Source organism: Ambystoma mexicanum, chromosome 9 (assembly GCF_040938575.1).
Source record: "Ambystoma mexicanum isolate Mex_15411 chromosome 9, UKY_AmexF1_1, whole genome shotgun sequence".
Taxonomy (NCBI): domain Eukaryota; kingdom Metazoa; phylum Chordata; class Amphibia; order Caudata; family Ambystomatidae; genus Ambystoma; species Ambystoma mexicanum.
The window spans coordinates 1,477,343,419-1,477,353,021 of NC_090931.1; the positions used below are offsets into that span (position 1 = coordinate 1,477,343,419).

At 48.5% G+C, this 9,603-nt stretch overlaps 1 long non-coding RNA gene across 1 annotated transcript in view; it reads right to left on the minus strand.

Annotated features, from left to right (window-relative positions):
* LOC138489818 (uncharacterized) overlaps positions 1–5,818 on the minus strand; it is a 295,315-nt gene extending 289,497 nt beyond the window's left edge. The window contains exon 1 of the long non-coding RNA XR_011274924.1: positions 5,625–5,818. This is a non-coding gene — a long non-coding RNA (uncharacterized lncRNA). The remainder of the gene's footprint in view (positions 1–5,624) is intronic.
* Positions 5,819–9,603: the final 3,785 nt, after the last annotated feature.

Here is a 9,603-nt window from a genome sequence, read left to right on the forward strand (position 1 = left end):
GAGATTTCCTTCCAGTGAGGGTTCTAATGATTTCTGTTGGAAGTACCGAATAAAGAACTATTGGTAACGTACAAAGGATTGTGGGCAATATTATTGGAAGGCTTTTGGGTCACATGATCGATGGTTTGTGGGTAATATTGCAGAAGATTGCAGGTAATCTTGTAACAATCTTTATTGCGCACACAGGGTGTGACAGTAAGTTATTGCCTCCCCCCTGTCGCGAGAATAAGGTCGATGTGGAAATCCCATCAGTTGTGAGGCTTCACAGCCTTGCAAGGCGCTTCCTGCTCCTCAGAGTCAGTCAGAGAGTTCCAGAAGATCAGTGAGTGGCGCTGGAATCCTGTCAGGCCTCGCGTGCTCAATGAAGATTATTAAAAGAAAATCTCCTATAGTACCCACAATCCTGTGCGCCATAGTACCAGTGGGCCTTTGCACACTATTGTGGTGTCTTTGTACTCCCCTGTCACGTGGAGAGGAACACGGGGCAATGGGAAGGGGAGGGATGGGAAATAAAGGGGCAGGTCAGTTCCTGTGAAGAGGCAGTTGAATAAAGACGTGTTCAGACGAGTCTCCTGCGTCCGCCCCTTATTGTGTGCCTGACTGACCGTTGGGGCTGGAGGGCGGGTTAGACCTCTGCACAACTCTACACTGGCGACGAGGCGGAAAGAATCACTACCGCACCAGCTGCTTTTCCGGCGCTCCGTGCTCGTGGCATCCCGAGTGATACTTGAGCCGTGGGCCGCGGCCCTGCGGAGTCGCGACGGCAAGGTAAGGCGGGTGGGAGTGAGAAGGCTCCCCGCCAGCTGGCCAGCTCCCCTAAGAAATCCGGGCGAGGTACCGTACGTACTGGCCGACGGCAATGAGGAAATCTGCAGGTGGAGCGCGTTGGCTCCTTGCACTCCGGGCAGGCCAACCCCGCCGATGGCATCGACACCTGTGGGTGGAGCGAGTCTAGTCCCCATACTCCGGGTGGTTTCCTCCCGCCAATGGCGGCAATGCAGGTGGGTGGAGTACAGCGGCTCCACACACTCGAGGGAATTTCCCGCCAACGACGGCATTACACGTGGGGCGAGCGCATCGGCTCCCCATGCTCGAGAAAATCCTCTGGTTCTTCCTGCCAACTGAGGCAGCACACATGGGTGGAGAGCATCGGCTCCCCACATTCGAAGATATCCTCCACTTCTGAGGCAGCACACGTGGGTGGAGAGCATCGGCTCCCCACGTTAAAAAAAATAATAATAATAATCCTCCATTTTTCCCGCCAACTGCAGCAACAAGGGTGGGTGGAGCGAGGCAGCTCCCCACTCTCCCGCTCACACCAGTGAAAAGAGCGCGTGTAGTACACGCCCCCATTTCAAATCAAGGGTACAAAGCAGACATTTCAAAGTGAGGAGCACCGAACCTCACGTCCAAGAAACGACAAGGGCCAGAAGAAGGGCAAACCACCTAAAAGAGGCACAGCTGTTGCTGCTTACTACCCTCAGCTACTAATAGTAAGTACACGCCTGAGAAGCACTTGACATGCTGGAGGATTTAGGGGAGGATTCATTAACCGTACAAGTAACACCTGCCCGGATAACACGCACAAGTATGACAGATAGCCTAACCTCTCAGTTGCCTTCCAACTTTGATCTCAGTGACACCAGCACACTGGGGCCAAGGTGGGAGAAATGGCTAAGAGACTTTGAAGTGTGCCTCAAAGCAGTAGGCCCCTTTGGAGGATGAAAGGAAACACAGTTTACTCACTCAGGCCATAGGGTCATACGTAAGAGACATTCTAGATGAACTCCCTGAAGGCAACATAGACACCTACAACAACCTAAAAACAACCCTTATGGACTACTTCACACCTCACCCAAACGTGGACTACGAAAGACATATCTTTCACACCACTAAACGATGAAAGGGCGAAACAATGGACGCCTTCATAATGAGACTAAGGGTTAAAATGAAGCACTGTGAATTTAACAAATACTCAACCGAGGAGGCGCTCCGCTCAGAAATATTAGTAGGCTGCGAAAGTGGTGAATTTAGAAGACGGCTACTACAAAAGCCCCGAAACCTCGAGGAGATCCTACGTCTGGCCCGATCAGACGCAGCCCTGGCAGCACAAGTGGAAGGGCTTGATGACATCACCATCACCCATGGGAAACATGAGAACCTACACAAACTCGAGAGCACCCCAAAAGCAAGCAGTGATCCATTCTGCTACTGATGCGGTCATGAGTACCCACACGAAGGGCTGTGCCCCGCCATGGGCCAAGTCTGTTCCGCCTGTGGAGGAGAAAACCACTGTAAGGCTGTCTGTCTCATATACCGCAGCAAGATGCGTGGGAATGGAAGAAACAGGCGCTCCACGCCAGAAAGGGATCAGAGGCACCCAAGCCCTAGTCGCGATTCGCACCACCAGAGCGACCCAGCATGCCGCAGAAATCGTCAAGAACCTTCAGACATAAGACAGTCAAGGCCGTCACATGAATGGCGAGACAACAAGCCCTCATCCTCCAGACAGAGGAGGCGCCCTCGGAGATACATCAGGTACCTGGTGGAACAATCCCAATCGGGTAGCGCTTCTAGTGTCTCTTCAGAGGACCACCACAGACATGGAGAGAGACCACGCAAAGGAGAACCACGGGTGAAGGGCATTAGGTAACCCCACGGCAAAAGAAAATAGCCTGACACTCATAATACAAGTCAACAAGGCGGCTGATGAATTTCTGGTGGACACAGGGGCCACGGTCAACGTGATCAGCGAGGAAGTGTATAACATCATACCAAACGCCCCCCGCCTACAACCAGCCAGAGTACTCATCTTTCCATACAGCTCCAAAACACCCCTAGCCTGCATTGGTTTCTACATGGCTTTGTGCAGATATAAAGATCATGCAAAAGACATACCCATGCACGTCCTAGAAGCCGCCACAGACAGCGGATGCATTCTCAGCTACAAAGCTGCAGTAGATATGGGGCTAATCCATGTCCTGTAAAGGCTCATGGTGCACAAACATCTGGATCCCACTGCAAGCATAGACCAAGTTTTCCCAGCACTGTTCAAAGGCCTGGGGAAACTGAAAGACAGACAGATTGAACTACACATCGACAATAACGTCACACCCGTAGCACAGCACTACTGAGGCATTCCTAGCAACATCCAGAAACAGGTAGAAAACGAGCTAATCAAACTCCTAGAAGCAGACATAATCGAACCAGTGGAAGGCCCCACTCCATGGGTGTCCCCCATAGTACCAGTACCAAAAAAAGATTCACTGGACATCCGCATCTGTGTAGACATGCGAAGACCCAATGAAGCAATATTGGGAGAACGTCATCAGTCTCCCTGAATCACGCACATGGTACATCTGCTCAATGGAGCCACGGTCTTCTCAAAACTCGACCTCAATAAAGGGTACCATCAGTTAGAACTCCACAAAAGATCCAGATACATCACCACGTTCCCTACGCACTTGGGTCTATTTAGATACAAACAACTCTGTTTTGGAGAATCTTCAGCAGCGGAAATCTTCCAGTCAGAAATTCAAGCGCATGCCGAACTGTCTGAACTATAGTGATGACATTTTAGTATTTAGGCAAACTCAAGAACAGCACGACGACACACTCATGCGAGTGTGCATGGCTCTGGAAGAAGCTCATCTAACTCCGAACAAAAAGAAATGCGAATTTCGAAAGACAACCCTGCGGTTCTTCAGTCACATTTTCTCCGAAAGTGGAATGACACCCGATCCTGAGAAGGTCAGTGCCCTCACGAACACCACACCACCGAACTCCACCACAGATCTGAGGTCATTCCTACTGCACGCGATATATAAAGTATTTTGCATCAGTCAGTGCACCCCTAAGGGCCCTCACCAAGCTCAATACGGATTTCAAATGGTCACATGAGTGTCAACAAGCTTTCCAAATCATCAAAAATCGCATTGCAGATGCCAAAAACATGGCATATTTTGACCCACAAAGACACACAGAACTAATTGTGGATGCAAGCCCTATCGGCCTGGGGGCCATCTTGACTCAACTTGATTGCGAGGACGGTCGCAGCATTCATGTCGTATCCTATGCAAGCCGCAGCCTCTCAAAAACTGAGCAAGCATACTCGCAGGCCGAAAAGGAGGGCCTTGCCGTGGTCTGGGCCTGCAAACACTTTCACCTATTTCTCTATGGGAAACCATTTACAATTATCACGGACCACCAGGCGCTACTATTTATCTACGACAACGCCCAGGCCAAAATGCCTCCAAGGATAGCCCGGTGGGCCCTAAGACTACAAGACTACCAATTCGACATCATTCATCGGCCCGGGAAGGAACAAAATCCGGCGGACTTCCTCTCATGCCACCCCAGCCAAGGATGCATGCCAGAACCATCGATCGCGGACCAATACATCAGAAACGTGGTCCAAGAAAATGCCCTGCAAGGTTTGGACATGGAACAAATAACCTGTGAATCAAACACAGATCAAGGGTTGCAAATCATCATGAGATGCCTTGAGACGGGTCGGTGGAAACATGCAAAGCAGCTCAAGGAGAATGTGGGAGAAGAAACAAAACAGGACATTACGTACCTGATGGCTGTAAAGGATGAACTCGCCAAATCAGAGGAAGGGCTACTACTGAAGGGAACCAAGCTAGTGATTCCCCAGAACCTGAGAAAAAAAGTCCTAGAGCTAGCGCATGAAGGGCATAGAGGAATAGTGTCCACAACAAGGATGATGCGACAAAGAGTATGGTTCCCTCATCTGGATGCACATATGGAAGAATTTCTCAAGAACTGCCCCACCTGTGCTGTCTTCAACTCACAAATCAGACCAGAACCTCTCAACATGACAGAACTACCTGAAGGAGCATGGGAAGAAATTGCAGTGGACCACTATGGCCCGCTAGAAGGAGGCGAATACATCCTGGTAGCCATTGATGAATACTCACGATTCCCGGACATGCAAATTGTACCATCTACAGCAGCATATCATGCCATCCATTCGCTGGATCGAATGTTCGCCACCTATGGCATTCCAAAAATACTGAAATCTGACAATGGGTCTCCTTTCACAGGACAAGATTTCAAAAAGTTTGCATAATACATGGGTTTCCGGCATCGGAAGATAACACCTTTGTGGCCCCAAGCAAATGTGACAGTCGAAAGATTCATGAGTAATATCAAGCATGCCACACAGATAGCCATACTCACAGGAGAGCCGGTGGAGAAATTACTGTGTCAACAGATGAGAGACTACCGAAACACCCCACACAGCACCACAGGTAAATCTCCATCGGAAGTAATGTTTGGAAGAAATGTGAGAACCAGACTACCCCACATAGGTCTGGAAGAAAAAAGGTACAAAGGTGATGCGGAAATGAGACAACAGGATGCATCACGGAAAACGGACATGAAGGAACAAGTGCACAAGAAAAGGAGGGCCGAAGGCAATGATCTAGGGCCAGGGGAAATAGTCATCGCAAGACAGACACAAAACCGCAAGAACATGGCAGCCTTCAACGAGGAACCCCTCACCATAATACAAAGGAAAGGGTCTCTCATCACGGCAGAAGGCAGCAGCAAAACTACGAAAAGAAATACATCCCACTTTAAGAGAATGCCTGGAACCATACCGTTGGTTGAACTAAACACACCAGGAGTTTCCTGGGAGCGGGAAGCGCCCTATGAAGGCGATGAGGAAGATTCCAGCACAGAGGAGCCACGTTGGCTGTCACCGGAATCAAGTGAGAGAGATAACTGGAGACCTCAAAGGACTCGAAGAAAACCACATCGTCTCATTGACGAGATGCCCTAGTCCTGGACTTTATGTTCAGTATCGGGGGGAGGGGGGGTAGGAGGGGTGTCAGGAGGGGGGGTGTCTTTGTACTACCCTGTCACGTGGAGAGGAACACGGGGCAACGGGAAGGGGAGGGACTGGAAGTAAAGGGGCAGGTCAGTTCCTGTGAAGAGGCAGTTGAATAAAGACGTGTTCAGACGAGTCGCCTGCGTCCGCCCCCTATTGTGTGCCTGACTGACCATTGGGCTCAACTCTACAACTATGTTATGTTGAAATGCGTATGTTTTTCTTTTTTACTTTAAGAACAGCAGGACTCACTTGTGTCAGTGCCGGGAAGTTTTAGAAATGCACTTGCACTGGTAGTCGTACAAAAAAAAAAATACGAACTTTAAAGAGTATTTCCTTCATGGATATAATATCCGTGCGGGACAGTGTTTAGCATTACACCATTTTTGAAGGCCCTCTGTCACACACTCGAGGGTCTCTGTATCATTTTCTAAAGAAGAATAGTGTTGGAGTGTAATTTGCAGTCCAGGGTACCTGTCACTAGGAGAAAGAAGCGCTTTCCTATCTCTGCCACTGTGTGTTTTTTTTGTGGGTTGGGCTCGAGCTCATGCGCACGGACCTGTGTCAGCTGACAGTGGAACTTTAGTGCAAGTAAATCCTACCGCCCTTTATCCCGCACTTACTGAAGCTGTACTTATTTTTTACAAATGAAATGTGATCTCTGAGGCAGCAGAGATCTTCAAAAATTCTGCTAAATACTCCTTCATCACTGCCACCCGAAGTGCAAGTGAATCCCAAGTATCGCAGGGGCGCGTTGATAAAGCTGTGCGTTTGAAAGAGGATAGCCACGGTTTTATAACGCTTTGAAAGATAGGGTTTCTAATTTCATTACTTATTTCATTGACACCTTTGCGCTCAGTTTCTCACTCGGTTACCAGTAAAGACACTTTGTTTCATAACAATGAAACAGCATTGTACAAATCACTGTTGATAGGTAGATACTGTACAATGAACTCTGGGTAAAATGCAGATAGTTTTTTTATTACAATCTTTATTGAGTACACCTGGCATGACAATTTTTTTCTCATCAATATTTTATTGTGTTCACAGGTTAACAGAATACACATTAATTAACGATATTGTACTTTAAGAGATAGTAACTGGGCATTTTATGAAGTGACTGATTGCACATTATCGTATTCATTTTTAGAATGGAGACAAATACAATAAATTAATGTAAAGAACATTTTGCTGTAGGATGAGAGGACCAACATGGCGCTCGCCAGACACTCCATACACACGCCAACATGGCGCCCGCCGGACACTCCACACACACTCACACGGCAACATGGCGCTCGCCATCACCCTGGTCCCCGACATACATTCTATGCCGCATCCCACTCTGGTGCTCCGCGCACGTGTCATTTCTGGGGCTATGCCTAGAAGACAGACAGGCAGAACATGGCCCAAACCATGCCTTGCCCTCTCACAGAGTCATAGCTCCCAACCTTTTGTGTCACCAAGGCGGTGAAAACACTGATTTTTTCAAATATAGGGTTGTTCATTTCATTACTCATTTCATTGAAACCTTTGCTCTGAGTTTCTCACTTGGTTACCAGTAAAGACGATTGTTTCATAACATCGAAACAGCATTGTACAAATCACTGTTAATAGGTAGATACTGTACAATGAACTCTGGGTAAAATGCAGATACTTTTTTAATAACACCAGGCATGACCATTTTTTCTCATCAATATATTATTGTGTTCACAGGTTAACAGAATACACATTAATTAAAGCTATTGTACTTTAAGAGATAGTAATTGGGGATTTTATGAAGTGATTGATTGCACATTATCGTGTTATTTTTAGAATGAAAACAAATGCAATAAATAAATGTAAAGAGCATTTTGATGTAGGATGCGAGGAATCAGTTAGGAGTAGTTAGTAATATTCAATGAAAGAAAGCCGCACTCAACACAAAATTCCAAAATGGCTGATCGCTTTCTCGGCATGGGAATGAGGCTGCCTCTGCTGTTGCCAGGCAACCTCGACAACTAATCTACCCACATGGCCCCCGCCAGAATTGATTGTTCCTCGGGAAGGGGGGGTGGATGAATGGAATGAGCATTTGGTGCAGGGAATGAGAGCGGCGTCAGAGGCGGCAGTTCCGGAGGCAGAGAAGGGAAAGGGGGGGAAGGTTGAGGTTCCTTGGTGGTCGGTGGAATGTTCACGGGCTGTGGTAGCGCGTAAGAAGACGAGGGCCAGGGCTGTGAGAACGGGAATGTTGGAGGATTTGTTGACATATAAGAAGGCAAAGGCGGTGGTGCAGAGGGTGAATAGGGAAAGAAAGCGCGGATATTGGAGGGGCTATTGTGGGTCACTGGGGAGTAATTCTGACGTGGGTGAGGTTTGGAAGCAGTTCAAGCGGATGTCTGGGTTGATGAAGCCGCAGGGTGGTATGTCTGTGTTGTTGAAAGGGGTGGAGGTGGTCAGTGAAGATGGGGAGAAGGCGAATTTGCTGGGGGAGCATTTTGCGGGAGTGCACAGTTCAGAGAACTTCCCGTAGGCGGTGAGACTAAGTATGGGAGTGGTTAAGGAGGAGATGCAGGAGTTGTTGGCGAATGTTGGACCTTGGGTAGAGCAGTATGAGGCTCTGTTTTCTATGGTGGAGTTGGATGGGGCGATTCGGAAGGGGAAGTGGTCAAGTCCAGGGGTGGATGGGGTCATGTATGTATTTTTGGAGAAGTTGTCGGTGGAACGTAAGTTGGAGGTGTTAGCTTTGTTCAATGAGATCTGGAAGAGTGGAGTTTTACTGAGGTTGTGGAAGAGAGCGATTGTGGTGGCGATTTTGAAGAGTGGCAAGGTCCCAACGGAGTGTAAGTCACATAGGCCGATTGCGCTGACTGTCGTGTTGTGTAAGGTCATGGAACGGATGGTAGTTGAGCGCTTAGGGTTCTATTTGGAGTCGAATGGGTGTCTGAGCGATTTTCAGAGTGGGTTCAGGAAGAATCGGTCAGTGGCAGATCCGTTAGTGAGGTTGGTGTCTGGAGTGGAGGAGGCGTTGTGTGATGGGGAGATGGTGGGGGCGTTCTTTTTGGATTTGGAGAAGGCGTATGATATGGTGTGGAAGAATGGGTTGCTGGTGAGACTGTTGGAGATGGGTGTGAAGGGGAGGATGTTTCGGTGGATTAAGGTGTTTTTGGCTGACAGGACCTTTCAGGTGAGAGTGAGGGGGGTGTTGTCTGAGGTTTGGAAGATGGAGAACGGGACAACGCAGGGGAGTGTGATTAGTGCGATGTTGTTTAATGTGATGGTGGACGGGTTGATTCACGCTTTGGAGGGTTTCGGGTGTCAGGTGGATTTCTTCGCAGATGATGGTGTGGTATGGGTAAGAGGGCAGAGTTTTTTGTTGGTGCAGAATCGGCTGCAAGCTGCGATAGTGCGTATGGAGGAGTGGTGTGGGAAATGGGGCTTTTCGATGTCTGTGGATAAAAGCGTGAGTATGGTTTTCTCAAGGAGAAGAGTGCAGCAAGGGTTGGACTTGGTTTTGAAAGGTGAGAGGGTGAAAAGCGTGGAAGAGTTTCGGTACTTGGGGGTGATTTTGGATAGGAAGTTAAACTGGAATTTGCAGGTGAATGGTATGGTGGATAAGAGCAAACATAGGTTGAATTTGTTGCGGGCGGTGACTAGGAAAGAGTGGGGTGCACAGCAGAAGTGTCTACGAATGTTGTATAAGGGGTTGATTTTGAGAGTGATGGATTTCGGATGTCAGGTGTCAGTGGGTTTCACGGCGAGTCAGAAGTTGC